The following is an 18,747-nucleotide window of genomic DNA, read 5'->3' as shown; positions in this document are numbered from 1 at the left end:
AGACACAGGTGAACACGATTAGGGCAGATGGGGACCAAAGGAAGTAAAACTCAAGAAACATGACAAGACAGGAAACCTTTCAAAATAAAACAGGAAACAGAACCAAACAAGACAGAACAAGAACTAAAGCGAAAAACAAGACAACAAACTGAAACCATGACAATAGAAAGGAAAAGAAGTTCGAACATTGATTATAAAAAAGGATATAAGAGATAAAAAAAAAAGAAAAAGGAAAAGAAAAAAGATGGGATGGTGGGGCCTGTAAGTGGCACCGACAGTCCTTTGGTGGGCGGGGGGAGGGTCAGCTGGGGGAGTTGGGGTACTGTTCAGCAGGCTGACTGCAGTGGGGAAGAAGCTGTTCTTGTGGCGCGAGGTCCTGGTCCTGATGGACCGGAGCCTCTTGCCAGAAGGGAGGGGCCGAAAGAGATTATGTCCTGGATGAGAGGGGTTGGCTACAATCCTGGCTGCCCGCCTCCAGGTCCTGGAGATGTGCAGCTCCTGGAGAGACGGGAGGTGGCAGCCGATCACCTTCTCTGCTGAGTGGATGACGCGTTGCAGCTTGGCCTTGTCTCTGGCCGTGGCCGCAGCGAACCAGACTGTGATGGAGGACGTGAGGGTGGATTCGATGATGGCGGTGTAAAAGTCTACCAGCATCTTTTCAGGGAGGTGAAACTTCTTCAGCTGCCTCAGGAAGTACATCCTCTGCTGGACCTTCTTAGTGATGGAGCTGATGTTCTGCTCCCACTTGAGGTCCTGGCTGATGATGGTTCCCAGGAAGCAGAAGGACTCCACAGAGGTCACCGGGGAGTCACAGAGGATGACAGGGGGGAGGGGGGCTGGGGCCTTCCTGAAGTCCACTGTCATCTCCACTGTCTTCAGAGCATTAAGCTCCAGGTTGTTAGCGCTGCACTATGACACCAGCCTGGCTATTTCACTCCTGTAGGCCGACTCATCTCCGTCAGAGATGAGGCCGATGAGTGTGGTGTCGTCAGCAAACTTCAGGAGTTTGACAGACAGGTGACCAGCTGTGCAGCTGTTTTTGTACAGGGAGAGTAACAGGGGTGAAAGGACACAGCCCTGGGGGGATCCGGTGCTTGTGGTCCGAGTATCTGAGACGAGCTTCCCCAGCCTCACATACTGCTGTCTGTCCGTCAGGAAGTCTGTGATCCACCTGCAGGTGGAGTCAGGCACATTCATCTTGGAGAGTTTTTAATACTAAGTCTAGACAGATTTAACACAGGTTTTTGGATGAAAAAGGATTTTTTATAAATCATCTGTTACACTTTTAAGTCTGAAAAAAATATGGAAGGCAGCAAACACAGATCTCTACCGTTTTTAATTTTTTTGTGCTGATATTTGAAAGATAAGTTATGCAAAAAAATAGGTGTTTGCAGTTTTGCCTAAAAAGACGTTTTCGGACCTTTTTGGATCAAATGTTGTCTAAAAGTTCACCTGTAACTTCAATCATTCTGAATTTTTTTAGGAAAACTAAACCACTTCAACTGTGATCTGCAAGGCAATGGTAAAACTATATTTTTTATGGAACAGCCTGCAGTGTTTCTTGTGGGGATCTTTTCTGCCAGGGCTTGCCGGCTTGGTCGGTGGTTGTTGCTGTTACCAATCCAGTTGATATGGTTCTCCATCTGTGTCTAAGTGATATAATCAGAATCAGAATCGTTTATTGTCATTGTACATGGGGATACAATGAAATTGCAGCAGCCTTGGAGTGAAGGAGTTACATAAAATAAAAATAAAAATAGAATAGAAAAAGAAATACTGTATTTACAACTCTTAACAAAAAATGAACAATATGGACAGAAACTGTTAAATATTAAATATTTGTGAATAAAATAGAATGGAATTACATGAGTTGCTGTGAGCACAGCTTAATAAATATCAAGTTATTGCACAGTGACCCGGTTAGACAGTCAGGATATTGCACGCATTGTAGTAAAATTAGAGTGAGGTGTGGTTGGTGGACGTATGTGCATTCCGTATGATAATTGCCTGTGGAAAAAAGCTGTTTCTTAGTCTGTTTGTCCTGGTTCTGATGGACCTGTACCTCCTTCCAGAGGGCAGCAGTTCAAACAGAGGGAAAGCAGAATGGGTGGAGTTAGTGGTGATGCTAGTCACTCTGCTGAGGCAGCGAGACTGGTAAATGTCCTTCAGTGAGGGGAGGGGGCAGCCGATGATCCTCTGCGCTGTCTTTACCACTCTCTGGAGACTCTGCCGTTCTGCTTCAGTGCAGTGGGAAAACCACACTGTGATGCCATAGGACAGAATGCTCTCAATGGTTGAGCGGTAGAACGCTACCAGCAGCTCCTGGCTGACGTCGTTCCTCCTAAGTTTTCTCAGGAAGTGCAGGCGTTGCTGGGCCTTCCTGATGACAGTCATGGTGTTGTTAGACCCTGTGAGGTCAGCAGAGATGGTGGTGCCCAGGAGGGTGAAGCTGTGGACCCTCTCCACACAGTTTCCATCGATGTAGAGTGGGGGTGGATCTGTTCTGTTTTTTCTGAAGTCCAGGATGATCTCCTTGGTCTTGGTGGTGTTCAGGATGAGGTTATTAGCCTGACACCACCTTGAGAGTTTCAGGACTTCGTCTCTGTAGGCCGTCTCGTCGTCCCCAGAGATCAGCCCCACCACAGTAGTGTCGTCTGCAAACTTCACCACGGTGTTGCTGGTGTGGGCTGGTCTGCAGTCTGCTGTGTACAGTGTATACAGCAGAGGACTCAGCATACATCCCTGTGTGGAGCCTGTGCTCAGCGTCCGGGTGGAGGAGAGGTGGGGGTCAAGTTTGACTGTCTGTGGTCTGTTTGTCAGGAAGTCCTTGATCCACGAGCAGGTGAGTGGGTGGAGTCCTAGTTCAGACAGTTTGTTGACCAGAATGTCAGGAATGATTGTGTTAAAGGCTGAGCTATAGTCCACAAAGAGCATCCTGGCGTAGGTGTCTCTGTGTTCCAGGTGGCTCAGCGCAGTGTGGAGGGTGATGGAAATGGCATCATCCGTTGATCTGTTTGCTTTGTAAGCAAACTGGTGGGGGACGAAGATTGGAGGGAGGGAGTCTTTGATGTGTCCCAGGAGCAGCCGCTCCAGACACTTTGTGATGACAGCAGTGAGTGCAACTGGGCGGAAGTCCGTGAGGAAGGCTGTGGATGAGGACTTTTTGGGTATCGGGATGATAGTGGATGACTTCAGGCAAGCAGGGATGAAAGCCTGAGCTAGCGACAGGTTGAAGATTTTTGTGAAGACCTGGGAGAGTTGATCGGCGCAGGCCCGCAGAACCTTTCCGGGAACTCCATCAGGTCCCGCCGCTTTCCTGGGGTTTACCCTGCTGAACATCCATGCCATCCGTGCCACGTCCATAAAGGCATTGTTTTTATATTTAGAGCTCTAAGCAACCAAACAGTTGTCTATATAAAAGAGCTTTTACAATTGTGCACTTTTAGCAGGCTGAAAAAATTATCTTTTTAAAATTGCCATTTCAAATTTGGGTTTTAAATTTTGTGTTCCATTTTTCTGTGCTTGTATTGGAAGGATTTGTTATTATTTTGTTTAAAAGTGCTACATATTGTATATACACATAATTTATTTAGAGAAATTTGCTATAGGTTGTGTTTTTTGGTTTTGTAGTTTAATTTCATTGGATTTATATTAAGGAAAAGAAGTTGCAGCATTGATTAAAAAAGGATAAAAGAGACATTTACTGTCTAAGTCTTATGTTACATCTGTAGAACTGTACTGAGAGTTGGGTTTTGTTTTGGAGCACATTCATATGTTTTGTTTGTAAAAAAAAAAGATAAAATATTAGGTTAATTGCATTTTACATGACTAGAAAAGCAATGATTATTCATAAAAATCTATGAAAGACATACAAAACAAATGAAAAAGCAGTCTGCCCTCCCTCTTGTGTCTAAACTCTTGTCACCTCACTTCTGGGTTAGTTAGCATATGAACTGGCAGCTGGTGTGTGTGTGTGGGGGGGGGGGGGGGGGGGGGGTGAAATTTGACTCCAGCAACAGGGATGATTGAGGAGCAGGCTGCAGCATGAGGAAAAGACTTAAGCATGTAAGAGGAAATGACATCCTACAGTTGACCAGTTCATTTTATATCTGTAAAGAATATTCAAGAAGCATTTAGACATGTTCAGCCATATGCGTGTGAAACTTGGTGTGGATATTTGAAGCATAAGTAATTTTAAAACACACTTGTTTGGAGTCCAGACGGAAAAAGCACAGGTTTTGGGATGAATCAGGATTTTTTTAAAATCATCTGTTTCACCTGGACTTCTGAAAAAAATATGGAAGGCAGCAAACACAGATCCCTACATTTAAAAAAATAAATGGTGTTGATATATGATGATTAAGTTATGAAAAAAAATAGGTGTTTGTAGTTTTGCCTAAAAAGACGTTTTCGGACCTTTTTGGATGTAATGCTCTCTAAGATGTCACCTGTAACTTCAATCATTCTGAATTTTTTTAGGAAGCAGTAGCACATAAATGCCTATGAAAGTTGAATTCTTGGTGCTGATAACCTAAACAGAATTTATGCTAAAAATCTTTGTTCAGTCCAAAATTTCATTAAAAAAATCAAGTGATGAAGTTTCTCGTAGACCCTATAGTGTTACATATCAAAGCTGGAGGTTATTAAAGGCATCTAATTCTGAAATCTCAGCTTCCTGAGACAAACGGCTGATTTATAATAAATTTCTATTATTTGGGTGCACATAATCGACCACTTCCTGTTACGCAGGCACCGTCAGGTGTACACCCATGAAACTTTACATGATGAGAGAGGACCCTTCTGAGTATCTCCAGTTTTAATTTCATGCACATCGGACAAAGCAAAGAGAAAATACAGGGCAGAATGTGCCCAATGCAATAACTAGGTGGCGCTATAGAGCTCGTCCAAGATTGTCATATCCATGGGTTCAGAATAGAAGCTTCATCATATCCATTGAATTTCAGTGAGATTGGACAAGGAATGTGCACGTGAGAGCAACTTTTGTGTGCATAGCGAGATGCCCAACTTTGCCGCTCTGTCACGACCACACCCCCGCATTGAAAGTTATGGTTTTTTGTCAGAGTAAACTTCAATGGCTTTTCAACAGGTGGACGTCATTTTCAGGTGTGTCGGCTCATCCTACTCGGAGTAGTGATGCTCCAAGTAAAACATGTCATTTCCTCTTGCCAGCAGGTGGCGCTACACTTTTTCCAGGTTTTTTCACTGCAGATGTGTTCAGAGTCAGACTACAATCATGCACATCAATTTTGGATCAGATTGGATTATGCATGGCTGAGTAATGGCCATTTTTCTTTTCATGGCGTGTTTTCGAAACGACCTCCAATTTTGACGCGCCGCCATGGTCACAAACATCCATAAAAACTTAAAAGCTTTGCAATTTAACATCGGACATGTGTCTAGTTTACAAAACCAAAGTTTGGAGTCATTACTCTCAAATCTCTAGGAGGAGTTCGTTCTAGAGCGAGGCCTGCAAATGACCAAAATACAGCAAAAATGACATATTGTCATCAAAATATCAGACTTCCTGTGCGACTGACAGCTTGGTCCCAAGAGACTTTTTTGTAGGTTTCTATCCGATGAACATGCCCTGTTAAAATCAGGTTTGTACTATAAAGCATATGGAGGTGCTCGCGAAAACAAATTTTGCAGGTGGCGCTATTGAGCCATTTTTGTTTACCTATGCCGTTCTCCTATAAAATATGAAATTTTTCGCGACTCCTGATGTGTATACAAAATTTGGTGAGTTTTGGGGTATGTTAAAGGCCTCAAAAAGGCGACGGAAAAGTCGGAAGAATAATAATAATAATAATAATAATAATAATAAACCTAACAGATACAATAGGGTCCTTGCACTCCGTGCTCGGGCCCTAATAATAATAATAATAATAAACATTCGAATTACAATAGGGTCCTTGCACTCCGTGCTCGGGCCCTAATAATTGGCAGAAACTTTAGTTTAAATGAAACTTGAAGTCTGTCTGCATTTCGTAAATAGTAAAATCAGCTCTCTTGTCTTTCAAGAGACATAAACATTCCCTACTCAGAAAATTTGAATCTCATCATCATATTTCCTGTGGTATAGCAGGTAAACACTGTCAACCATTATGTACCTCTGTGTGAGCAGAGGGAACACACGCAACAAACAGCTGCAGGAAGAGATTCAAACCTGCCTCTGACACGAAACACAACAGTCACCTTCTGTAATGATCCAGCTAATGTGTTTGAGGCAACTTTCTATTCAAATATTTACGATTTTAGGGCAATTAAATACAAAGATGAACTGATGCTGCCAACATTTCACATCAACACATTGGAGCAGAAGGTTGAAGATCAGACTAAAGCTGAGGAGAAACTCTGCAGGTAAGAAAGTACCTGCTGTCTGAATATTTGATGGGTTTATTAAGTAAACAGCTGTTAGTTGGCTGTCCACAGATTCAGATTAAATATCAAATCACAGGGAATATATTTACACACATTGGTGGAAAAAATTGTTGGTACTCCTCAGTTAAAGAAAGAAAGTCCACAATGTTCACTGAAATTACTTGAAACATTCAAAAGTAACTATAAATTAAAATGTGCTGGAAATTAAATAATCAAAATCAGCCATTACTTCTGAGTTGTTAATTAACAGAATTATTAAAAAAAAAAAAACTAATGAAATAAGGCTGGACAAAAATGATGGTATTCCACAAAAGACTGAGACATAATTGGCCAGGAGGTCATGATGAACTCAGGAATGTCCTTTAATTGACATCACAGCTGTTTTCAAACCAATAATCAGTCAGTCTGCCTATTTAAAGGGAGACAAATGGTCATGTTGCTGTTTGGTGAAAAGGTGTGTACTAGAGGGCTGCATTGGGATTGGGTCCCGCGGGACCCAACCCAAATCTCGCGGGATTGGGCGGTTTGAATTGTACTGCGGGCGGGAGCGGGCGGCAAAAAAAACAAACTCCGCGGGATCAGTGCTTCCATGAATATCTCATGAATATATAATAGCGGACTACGTTAGGCTGACCAGCTGTTGGATTCTTATGTACTGAAGCTCCGTGAAGGCATCAGGTAGAGACGCCCAATGGCCACTGTCATCTAACCTGTTGTTGGGGGTGCGCCCCGCCCCTCCTCTTAGAAATTGTGTTCTTTAAAGCATGATACCGCGGTCCCGTATGGGCGGAGCTATCAGCTAAAGTTCTGGTCTGATCGCTACATGGAGCGATGTGTGCATCAATGCATGCTAGACACAAAGAATGTGGAGAGATCAGGTTTATTATTTTGAAAAGTTCTGCTTGATAATCATGTTTCCATGTTTGAGTTCATAGAATCATCCGAGAGAAAGTCTCTGCTTCAACTCCCGCAGTGAAAGCTGCGTCTCGATCTGACGCCCGTGTTTCCATCTCTCTGACAGAGTTTGAAGCCAAAGCCCCTCCCCCACCTCTTTACCTGCTTTTCCTCTCTACCTGTTCACCTGTTCACATCCTCTGCAGCTTAGAGTTATTTTCCCCGCGCTCCCAGTGTATTCTACACAGAGAGCGCAAAATACAGTCATAGCAGGTTAACACGTTAGTCGGGACGCTCTAGCGCAGCAGAAGGATGAAAGAGCTGTCAATCTATCTGGCAACACTGCGCGGGATAAGGAAGAAGCAGAGGTTTCCTGACAGGGACATGATGTCAAAGGATAAAGCAGAAAAGAACCTCAAACGAGGTTCATCGTGAGAAACGCATGGTGTTCAGATCTGCGTGCTGATGCCCCACTGAGGTGCAAAACAGCAAAAACGGGAAAAGGCTGAAGCTAAAAAGAAAAGTATTTTTCCGTCAGGAAAAAATTAATTCATAGATTTTCAGCTCTGTTGAACCATTAATGTTTTTCTTCCTCCATAAATTCAAATGACTTTGACCTGCATCTTTACCAGCTGGTTCAGCGCGCTTCAGGCTGTCTGTCTGCGCGCGGACACTTTTTTAACAGGATTTGTGAAAATATATTTAATGATTATGTTGCACATTACACAAAGAGGAATGCATGAAAAGATGAATCTGGAGGAGGGACATGAATCTCTTTAATAATATCAATACAAATACGTGTTTTTTTCCTGCGGGACGGGAGACGATATAAAATCAATGCATCTCTATTACTGTGCGGGAATAAATTCTCTGAGTTTTGCGTGTGCGGGCGGGATTGGTCAGAAATTCGGCGGGTGCGGGCGGGAGCGGGATGAAGAAAATAGTCCCGCGCAGGGCTTTAGTGTGTACCACACTGAACATGGACAACAGAAAGCGAAAGGAGAGAATTGTCCCAGGACATTAGCAACAAAATTATAGACAAACATCGTAAAGCTAAAGGCTATAAAACCACCTCCAAGCAGCTTGAAGTTCCTGCGACGACAGTGGCACATATTATTCAGAAGTTTAAGAGGGGGCGGTTGTCCCCTGCCTGCTGCCATGCGGCGTTGGGGGGTTCTGGCTGCCGCTGCTGCTGCGGCGGGGGTCTGGGTGTGGGGGTGGATGGACGCTCCTCCTCCTTCTTTTCACATTCCACCATCCATTTTAGAAGAACATAAACACTCACCTGAGCACAGGTGTTAGCTCACCTTTGCACTAATAGTTTGCATGATTGAATGAATGAAAGATTTCACACTAGTTGGTTTAAAGGCATAGGTATGCGTGTGTGAACACTATCTGTTTTGTGTACATGTTGAAATGTGGACATTTTTGCAGCTAGCAGGTGTGTTGATAACATTTCAGTGTGTGTGTGGACAGGCCCCGCCCTTTTTGTACTACATTTGAACCTTACCGTAATGATAAACAACCAGTAAACCTGTCTGCTCTATGCTGCTTCATGGTCTTATCCCCCCCTCTCACTATCACACCCCTCCCCCCCTCTCTGTAACATCCCTCTCTCTTCTTCCCTTCTTTCCTTTTCCGTCCGGTCCAACACCAAAGATTTTCAAACATGATTGAAATTAATAAAGTTTGGCCTCAATTACAAAAGGGGTTTATTCAGACATACCTTTGGTTTGTCTGAAGATTTATAACCCCTGTTGTTAAAGTAAAATATGTCCAACACAAGACGCCCTCAGTTCTCATCTGTCTGCCCAGCTGTTGGACAGGACAAGTTAAAAAAAAGAAAAAAAAGAAAAGAAGTTTAAGACCCACGGGACAGTAGCCAACCTCCCTGGATGTGGCCGGAAGATGAAAATTGATGACAAATTGAAGAGACGGATAGTTGGAACTGTATCTAAAGAGCCCAGTACAACCTTCAAAGACATTAAAGGTGAATTCATAGATCAAGGTACATCAGTGTCAGATCGCACCATTTGTCGTTGTTTGAGCCAGAGTTGACTTTATGGGACACAGCCAAGGAGGACACCACCAAGAACCGGACTTAAAACACTGTAAAGCTATCAAATAATGAACTCAGTAGGCGTGGGATTATATGACATGGCTTCTTCCCACTCCTTTTCAAGCAATAAATCAAACTCTACTTATACTTTAGCTAACGATCACTGAATTTAATTAAGCAAATGTGATTTAAGTGACGTTTTTGTTTTGTTTCATTTTCTGTCTTTTTCATCTATGCATTTCATCATTTCTGTAATGAGTTTGATAAATATGTGTAAATTATTTATTGCTTTGACTACAATGCTTGAAATAAAAAACTGTTAAAAGGAAATAATAAAAGACTGGAATTTGCAAAAATGCATGTTGACAAGCCACAACGTTTCTGGGAAAATGTCCTTTGGACAGATGAGACCAAACTGGAGCTTTTTGGTAAGGCACATCAGCTCTATGTTGGGAGACTCAAAAATGAAGCATACAACAAAAACAACACTGTCCCTACTGTGAAACATGGAGGAGGCTCTGTTCTGTTTTGGGGCTGCTTTGCTGCATCTGGCACAGTGTGTCTTGAAGTTGTGCAAGGTCAAATGAAATCTCAAGATTATCAAGGCATTCTGGATAGAAATGTGCTGCCTAGTGTCAGAAAGCTTGGTCTCAGTCGCAGGTCATGGGTCTTGCAACAGGACATCGATCCAAAACACACAGCCAAAAAAACCCAAGAATGGCTTAGAGAAGAGCGTTGGACTATTCTGAAGTGGCCTTCTATGAGCCCAGATCTGAATCCCATTGAACATCTGTGGAAGGAGCTGAAACATGCCATTTGGAGAAGACACCCGTCAAACCTGAGACAACTGGAGCAGTTTGCTCATGAGGAGTGGGCCAAAATACCTGTGGACAGGTGCAGAAGGCTCATTGACAAATACAGAAACCCTTTAATTGCGGTGATTGCCTCAAAAGGTTGTACAACAAAATATTAAGTTATGGGTACCATCATTTTTGTCAAGCCCTATTTCATTAATTGTTTTTCTAAATAATAATGTTAATCAACAACTCAAAAGTAATGGCTGATTTGATTATTTAATTTTCAATACATTTTAAGTTACTGTTACTTTTAAACGTTTCAAGTCATTTCAGTGAGCATTGTGGACTTTCTTTTTTTAACTGAAGGGTACCAACAATTTTGTCCACCACTGTAACTTGAATAACTTACACTACTGAAAAAATAGTAAAAAAATTAAGATTAGCAAGAACATGTTAAAAAAGGCAGAGCAAGGATAATTATCTAACAAGAATGATTAATAGCTGTTCATTTCTCAATAGAAGTCTCTGGGATTTTGGATTTTGCAACCACTGAGTACTTCCTGTTTGGATCGTGAGGAGGGATGGGTCATGCAGTTCAGTTCTCATAGACAGTCAATGCTACAAAGCAACTCAAGTTTATTACTTTTTTTTTAATTAACTTGTCCTGTCCAACAGCTGGGCAAACAGATGAAAGCTGAAGGCGTCTTGTGTTGGACATATTTAACTTTAACAACAGGGGATATGAATTTTCTGACAAACCAGAGGTATGTCTGAATAAACCCCGTTTGTAATCAAGGCCAAGCTTTATTCATTTTAATCGTATTTGAAAATCTTTTGTGTTGGACTGGATGGAAAAGAAAAGGAGGAAAGAAGACAGAGGGATGTTAGAGAGGGGGGGGGGGGGGTAGAAAGGTGATTAAAGGGGGGGGGGGGGTAAATCCATGAAGCAGCATAAACCAACAAGTTGCTGGGTGTTTATCAATTCGGTGAGATTCAGATGTAGTACAAATCTAGAAGGGGCGTGGCCTGTCCACACACACACTCAAATGTTATAAACACACCTGTTGGCTGCAAAGATGTCCACATGTCAACATGTACACAATGCAGATAGTGTTCACGTACGCATACTTATGCCCTCAAACCAACTAGTGTGAAATATTTCATTCACTCACACAAATTATAAGTGCAAAGGCGAGCTAACACCTGTGCTTAAGTGAGTGTTTGTGTTCTTCTAAAATGGATGGTGGAATGGGAAAAGAAGGAGGGAGAGTTCCCAGCCATCCCCACACCAAGACCCCCTGCCGCAACAGCCGCGAGAGCAGGGAGGCACAGGGGGACAGAGAGCGCAGGCCCAGCCCAACCAGGAGAGCAGCCCCCCCACTGCACCGGGAGGGCCCAACGCAGGGCCCCACCCGAGAGGAGTACCCACAGCCCCAGACGAGCACCCCATCACCACCCAGGAGTTCTGGTCATCCCTCTGGCCCACCTCAGGTACGGGCCGGGACCCCCCCAAGGGAGACCCGCTCCGCGCTCCAGGCAGCCACCCACCCGGCCCTTGGCTGGTCCAGGAATAAACAAGGCAGGGGCCAGCCGTCCCCGCCCAGTAGGGGGGCACTCAGGAGAAAAGGAGGCCCACAAGGGGTGTTGTAAACTTGGCCCGACCAGACTCGGCCACTGTTGGAAATTTGGCGAGGCCCAGCACTCAGGGGCAAGGACAAGAACCCACACCACAGGGACACGGACAGCCCCGGCTCAGGTGTGATAATATCCCTGGCTCTTGGCCTTGCCAGAAAGTTCAGGGATCCCTCTCCCTGCGTGGAGAGAGCACAGCCTGGCCCAGAAAACCAGCACCCATGGGTCACGGCCACCGTTGCCAAGGGCCCAGTACCCCCTACCAGGGATAGGGTAGGGGACAGATGGTCCAAGGTCCCAGCTTCCTTGCAAAATGCGTGTGTGTTTGTGAGGCTGTGTGTGTGCATGTATGTGTGTTTATGTTGGAATGTATATTTGGAGGCGTAAAGAGTGTGTGTACTAAGGGGGTGCAGTTAAAATAGGCGGGTAGGGCACTGAGGGGACATCTCCTGATTACTCACAGTTATGTCCCATCACCCTCCCCACCAAGGGGCCCTTAATGTCTAAGGTGCAGTTAAAATTGACGGGTAGGGGGCTGAGAGGACATCTGCAGCTTGCTGGCCGTGATGTCCAAGCACCCCCCCCCCCCCCCAACCAAGGGCACTATATGTCTAAGGTGCAAATAAAACTGAGAGAGGGGGGGGGGCATCTCATACGGCAACCATGGGAGGCGGACCACTGCCAAGTAGCTACTCCCCCCAAGATGCATGCAGGCTAAACCCCTTCCCCATCACCCAATTATGAGATTATATGAGGAAGGGGGTAAGTCAGGGACAGCTAATAGACTGTCCCACAGTGGTCAAACAGCCGTGCCCCAGCGTAAGGCCCAGGTCCCCCCAGCCCAGGGGTCCCATCCCCCAAGGCCCCCACCCCCAGGCGGCGCCCCTGGGAGAGCTCTGGTCAGGCCTCGACGGGACTGAGGCAGCCAACCAGCAGGGGCGACCGCCGATTGCCTCAGCGGAGACCCCGACCCCTCAAGCCTCCAACGTCCCGTACCGATGGTGCCCCTCCCCCCCAGGAAGCCCCCCCAGGACGGGGCGAACAAGCCCCCGCACCCCCCCAGACCACGCAAGTTTATTACTTAACATCTGCAAACATATCTGTTAAAGCTGAAAGACAATGAAACAACTGCACAACATCCATTTGTCTGCTTCTGAATTAAAATAAAGTCACAGGCATTAAGTGTGTGTTTATAGGCACAATTCCAGTACAGGAATATGGTTGTATATTGGTAGTAAGAACACATGAAATAACTCTGCATCCGTTTCTTTCTCTACTATATGGATAATAAAATCTGCAGATATAAATTAATTATGGAGTAAACAGAACATGATCAGTGTCAGAAGTCAGAGCTGTCACCAGCAGTTACCATCTCTAAAGTACTGAATACACTTTATCTTCCAGCAAACCCAGCATGCTCTTCCTAGATGCTGCACACTTGACTCTCTTTCACCCAATCAACCACAGTCTACTTAAGCACTACACTGAGCCTCACTCAGTGCAGAGTATTGTTTGTACCACTCTGCCCTCATTACTGAGTGTTATGTTTGGATCTGATCTTCTACACTGACCAAAAATGTAAACGCAACACTTTTGTTATTGCTCCCATTTTTTATGGTATGAACTCAAATATGTGAAACATTTTCCACATACACAAAATAACCAGTTCTCTGAAATATTGTTCACAAATCTGTCTAAATCTGTGATAGTGAGCACTTTGCCAAGACAATCCATCCCACCTTACAGGTGTGCCATATCAAGATGCTGATTAGACAGCATGATTATTGCACAGGTGTGCCTTAGACTGGCCACAAGAAAAGGCCACTCTGAAATCTTCAGTTTTGTTTTATTGAGGGGGTCAGGGGACTCAGACAACCAGTCAGTATCTGGTGTGACCACCATTTGCCTCATGGAGTGTGACACATCTCCTTCGCATAGAGTTGATCAGGTTGTCTATTGTGGCCTGTGGAATGTTGGTCCACTCTTCTTCAATGGCTGTGCGAAGTTGCTGGACATTGGCAGGAACTGGAACACGCTGTCGTATACGCCGATCCAGAGCATCCCAAACATGCTCAATGGGTGACATGTCCGGTGTGTATGCTGGCCATGCAAGAACTGGGATGTTTTCAGCTTCCAAGAATTGTTTACAGATCCTTGCAACATGGGGCCGTGCATTATCATGCTGCAACATGAAGTGATGTTGTCTGATGTACGGCACAACAATGGGCCCCAGGATCTCGTCATGGTATCTCTTTGCATTCAAAATGCCATCAATGAACTGCACCTATCTTCCTCACCCATAACAGATGCCTGCCCATACCATAACCCCATCACCCCCCTGGGCTACTCGATCCACAACATTGACATCACAAAACCGCTCACCCACACAACGCCACACACTCTGTCTGCCATCTGCCCTGAACAGTGTAAACCGGGATTCATCTGTGAAGAAGACACCTCTCCAACATGCGAGACATCATCGCATGTGAGCATTTGCCCACTCAAGTCGGTTACGACGACGAACTGGAGTGAGGTTGAGACTTCGATGAGGATGACGAGCATGCAAATGAGCTTCCCTGAGATGGTTTCTGACAGTTTGTGCAGAAATTCTGTGGTTATGCAAACTGATTGTTTCAGCAGCTGTCCGAGTGGCTGGTGTCAGACGATCTTGGAGGTGGACATGCTGGATGTGGAGGACTTGGGCTGGTGTGGTTACACGTGGTCTGCGGTTGTGAGGCTGGTTGGATGTGCTGCAAAATTCTTGGAAACGCCTTTGGAGACGGCTTATGGTGGAGAAATGGACATTCAATTCCCTACCAACAGCTCTGGTGAACATTCCTGCTATCAGCATGCCAATTGCACGCTCCCTCAAAACTTGCGACATCTGTGGCACTGTCCTGTCTGATGCAACTGAAGATTTCAGAGTGGCCTTTTCTTCTGGCCAGTCTAAGGCACACCTGTGCAATAATCATGCTGTCTAATCAGCATCTTGATATGGCACACCTGTGAGGTGGGATGGATTGTCTTGGCAAAGGAGAAGTCTTTACTATCACAGATTTATACAGATTTGTGAACAATATTTCAGAGAACTGGTTGTTTTTTGTATGTGGAAAATGTTTCACATCTTTGAGTTCATACCATAAAAAATGGGAGCAATAACAAAAGTGTTACGTTTATATTTTTGGTCAGTGTATTTCTGACTCAGTTTGCCTGCCCTGACTGTCGTCTGGGAGCTGACTATCCTTGTCTCTCCTCAATTCCATTTTCTTTGTATACCCCAAATTCAAAACAACAGTCATCTCAATGGGCTTCGTACCGGTAATTGTATGGTAAACATACAATCAAAAAGGATTATAAATGCATAGAATTTAATAGGATAAGACTAAACTTTAACTAATCAGACTAAACTAAAATGGACATCCCTTCCCTTAGACACTCCTACGCAGGGAGGAAAAACTGGATTCCGGAAAAAACGAAGCAAATTCAGGGGTGCCCACATGAAGGAGGGATCCTCCCCCAGGACAGACAGGTGATGGACCAGAACTCATAGAGAAGAATTAACTTATCTAACTGTACAACTACATATTTAAAGTCCAGCAAATGATCTTCATCCAGTTGATGTTGGGGACGGCTGGGGGCGCGAGACGAGCCACAGACAGGATCCACAGCCAGGTGTAGGAGTAGTAGAAGAGGCGAGCCAGAGACGAGGTACACAGAAAGGTACAGGAGCATGGATGAGCCAACTGGAATCTGGAAGCATTCCCACTCTCCAGGAGGGGAGAGGGAAAGAGGGTCGGTACATGAATTGCACTGCACCAAACAGAGGCATGGTGAACAAAATGATAAATAGATTATCAAGAATAGCAGTGAGAAGGAGGGTAGACGTAGATGAGAATAGAGGACAGAACCCCAGTACATCATACTTTCCCCAGCTTCTAACTCCTAGCAGCCTACTAACAACTGTATTTTTTTTTAAGTTTAATTTAAATAATTTAACAGTAAGGTATATATTCTCTGAGCACTAGCTAGTCTGACAACATGCCTGCCCAAAGAGGAATGTTTTAAGTCTAACTTTGAATGAAGAAACTGTGTCGGCCTCTCTTACATGAGCTGGGAGCTTATTCCATAAGACAGGGGCTTGGTGGCTAAACTCTCTACCTCCAACTAAGCTTTTACAAATTCTAGGAACCACAAGCAGACCTGCATTTTGCAAAGTATTCTGTGTGGTTTGAGGTCTTTAATATAGGACGTGGCAATACCATGTAAGGCCCTACAGGTTAGCAGGAGGATTTTGAACTTCATTCTAGAATCAACTGGGAGCCAGTGAAGTGAAACTAATACAGGAGGGATGTGATCTCTTCTGCTACTTTCTGCTAACAATCTAGCTGCTGCGTTCTGAACAAGCTGAAAACTTCTTAAGGAACTCTTAGGACACGTTGCTAACAAAGAATTACAGTAATCCGGCCTAGACATAACAAATGCATGGATGAGCTTCACTTTTAGAGAGTATATTTCTGATCTTAGCTATATTCTGCAGGTGAAAAAATGTAGATTACATGCCACAGATTTGTGAGCATTAAATGATAAATCCTGGTTAAATAAAACCCTCATGTTTCTAATTGTGGAATTGGAAGCTATACTTACACCATCCAGGGAGACTATCTGATCAGTCAGAGCATCTCTGAAGTTCTTAAGACCTAGTATAATGACCTTATAATGGCCTTATACTACTGCAGACATCACCACCATGACCTGGTCACCATCACTAACATGGATGAACAGAGATGGGTTCAGGAGAAAACCAAGAAGGCCTCCTCTCCCTTTGTGTGGACTGGACTGCACTACACCTGCTCTCTGGGGTTCTGGTTCTGGGTCAGTGATGAGGGGGTCCACTACAAGAACTGGGCCTCACCTTAACAGGTGAATCAAAGTCAAAAAGTCAAAGTCAAAGTCAGCTTTATTGTCAAATATGCTGCAAAGACATGACATGCAGCACAGATGAAATTGCTTTCCTCTCGCCCCACAGTGTAAGCAACTGTGGGGGGAGAGGAAATAATAAATAAAACAAAATAGATAAAATGACAGTAATAATAATAAGAATAACAGTAATCTAAACAGTGCAAAAGAGCAATTAGATGAGTCTGTGATGGCAGTCTTTGGTGAATATGATGTTCTGAACTGGTGTGAAAGTTTTCAATGTGAGTTTGCATGGAGTGGGGGGGGGGGCAGAGGGGGGAGGGCATGGAGAGAGTAGAGTTTCCTTATCACCTGATGGAGGAAACTCTCCTTTAAGGCCCGTACACACCGGGACGAATATTCGCCAGGCGTTATTCGCCACGTTTTTTGTGTTCACACCCAGGCGATTTTCACTGACGATGAGCCGAGCGAACATGCAACTTCATTCCCTGACATTAGATGGCGCTTGATGTAAACAGAAATACTCCTGTACACAAGGTGGCGCTGCGCAACTTTACGATTCTTAAAGTCGCTTTTCACTCAGAAGAAGAGAGCAAGTATTTACGCGCTTGTCAGAATCATACAAAGAAAACATGAATATTTCAAGCATCAGTAGCTCCAACTGGTGCTTGGTTCGGGGATATTTTAGAATGTCCGTCATTATTTCTTCGCGGCAGTGTAGACGCTACTTGGCGTCTATCTTCTTCGCTGGTATGTGTGCTCAGCAAGGCAGTTTTGTGTTTGAGCGCCCCCAAGTTGTGTTTTACTGTAACTTCAGAAGCTCCAGACACGTGGGCAAAAGCGCCATTCTCATTGGTCGAATAGATTTCGACGCGACGCGTCGAAAAAAAAAAACGAACCCGAGGCGTTTTGGTTTTTTTGACGCTTTGGCGCGTGGCGTTTTTTCGCGTCGGTGTGCACACTCACATTGGTGCCCTTTGTTTAGTCATGAGGCGTTAAACGTCGGCGAAAATCGCCGGCGAAATTCGTCCCGCTGTGAACGGGCCTTTAGTCTGCTGGTTCTGGCCTGGAGACGTTGCAGTCTCCTCCCTGATGGCAGCAGGCTGAAGTGTCTCTGGGTTTGGTGGGAGGGGTCCCCTGCAATCCTGATGTCTTTGCGGGTGAGGCGGGAGTGATAAATGTCCCATAGCCCAGTGAAAGGGACACAGATGATCTTCTCAGCTGTTTTTACAATGTGCTGCAGAGTCTGCCGGCAGGACACGGTGCAGGATCTGTACCACACGAATGATGCAGCTGGTCAGAATGTTCTCGATGGCGCCCCTGTAGAAGGTCTGCATGATGGGGGGAGGACCTCTGGTCCTCTTCAGTTTGCGGAGGAAGCAAAGGCGTTGTTGGGCTTTCTTGGCCAGTGATGCAGTGTTGTGGTTCCAAGACAGGTCGTCTCAGATGTGCACCCCCAGGAACTTGGTGCAGCTCACCCTTTCCACAGCAGCACCATTGATGACTAGTTGAGCATGCTGGGTGTGAGTTCTCCTGAAGTCCACAACCATCTCCTTTGTCTTCTCCACATTCAGTTGAAAATTGTTGTCTTTGCACCACAGAGCCAGCCTGTTCACCTCACTCCTGTAGGGGGTCTCATCATTGATGTTGATGAGACCCACCACTGTTGTGTCATCGGCGAACTTGATGAAGAGGTTGGAGCTTGATGTTGGGGTGCAGTCGTGAGTCAGCAGAGTGAAGGGTGAAGAGAAGGGGACTCAGCACACATCCTTGGATCCTTGTAGTTCATACAGAGCCTCTTTCCTGTTGGTGGTGGAGTTGGGAGGGATGTATGCTGCTACCAGCAGTATGGAGCTAAATTCTCTTGGTAGGTAGAATTGCCATCATTTAGCGATCAGAAACTCAGCCAGTGATAGACCACTCTGGCATTTTGACACCAGGCATCGCTGATGTAAACACACAGTTATCCACCACAGTTCTTACCTCCTTCGACGAGCATCCTGTCCGCCCGGAAGCATGCTAAACTGGCTAGCCGGATGGCATAGT

The sequence above is a fragment of the Oryzias latipes genome, chromosome 18 (genome assembly GCF_053564925.1).
Source record: "Oryzias latipes strain Hd-rR chromosome 18, Olatipes_Hd-rR_3.1".
NCBI classification, from domain to species: domain Eukaryota; kingdom Metazoa; phylum Chordata; class Actinopteri; order Beloniformes; family Adrianichthyidae; genus Oryzias; species Oryzias latipes.
Note: the sequence above shows the minus strand (reverse complement) of the source record.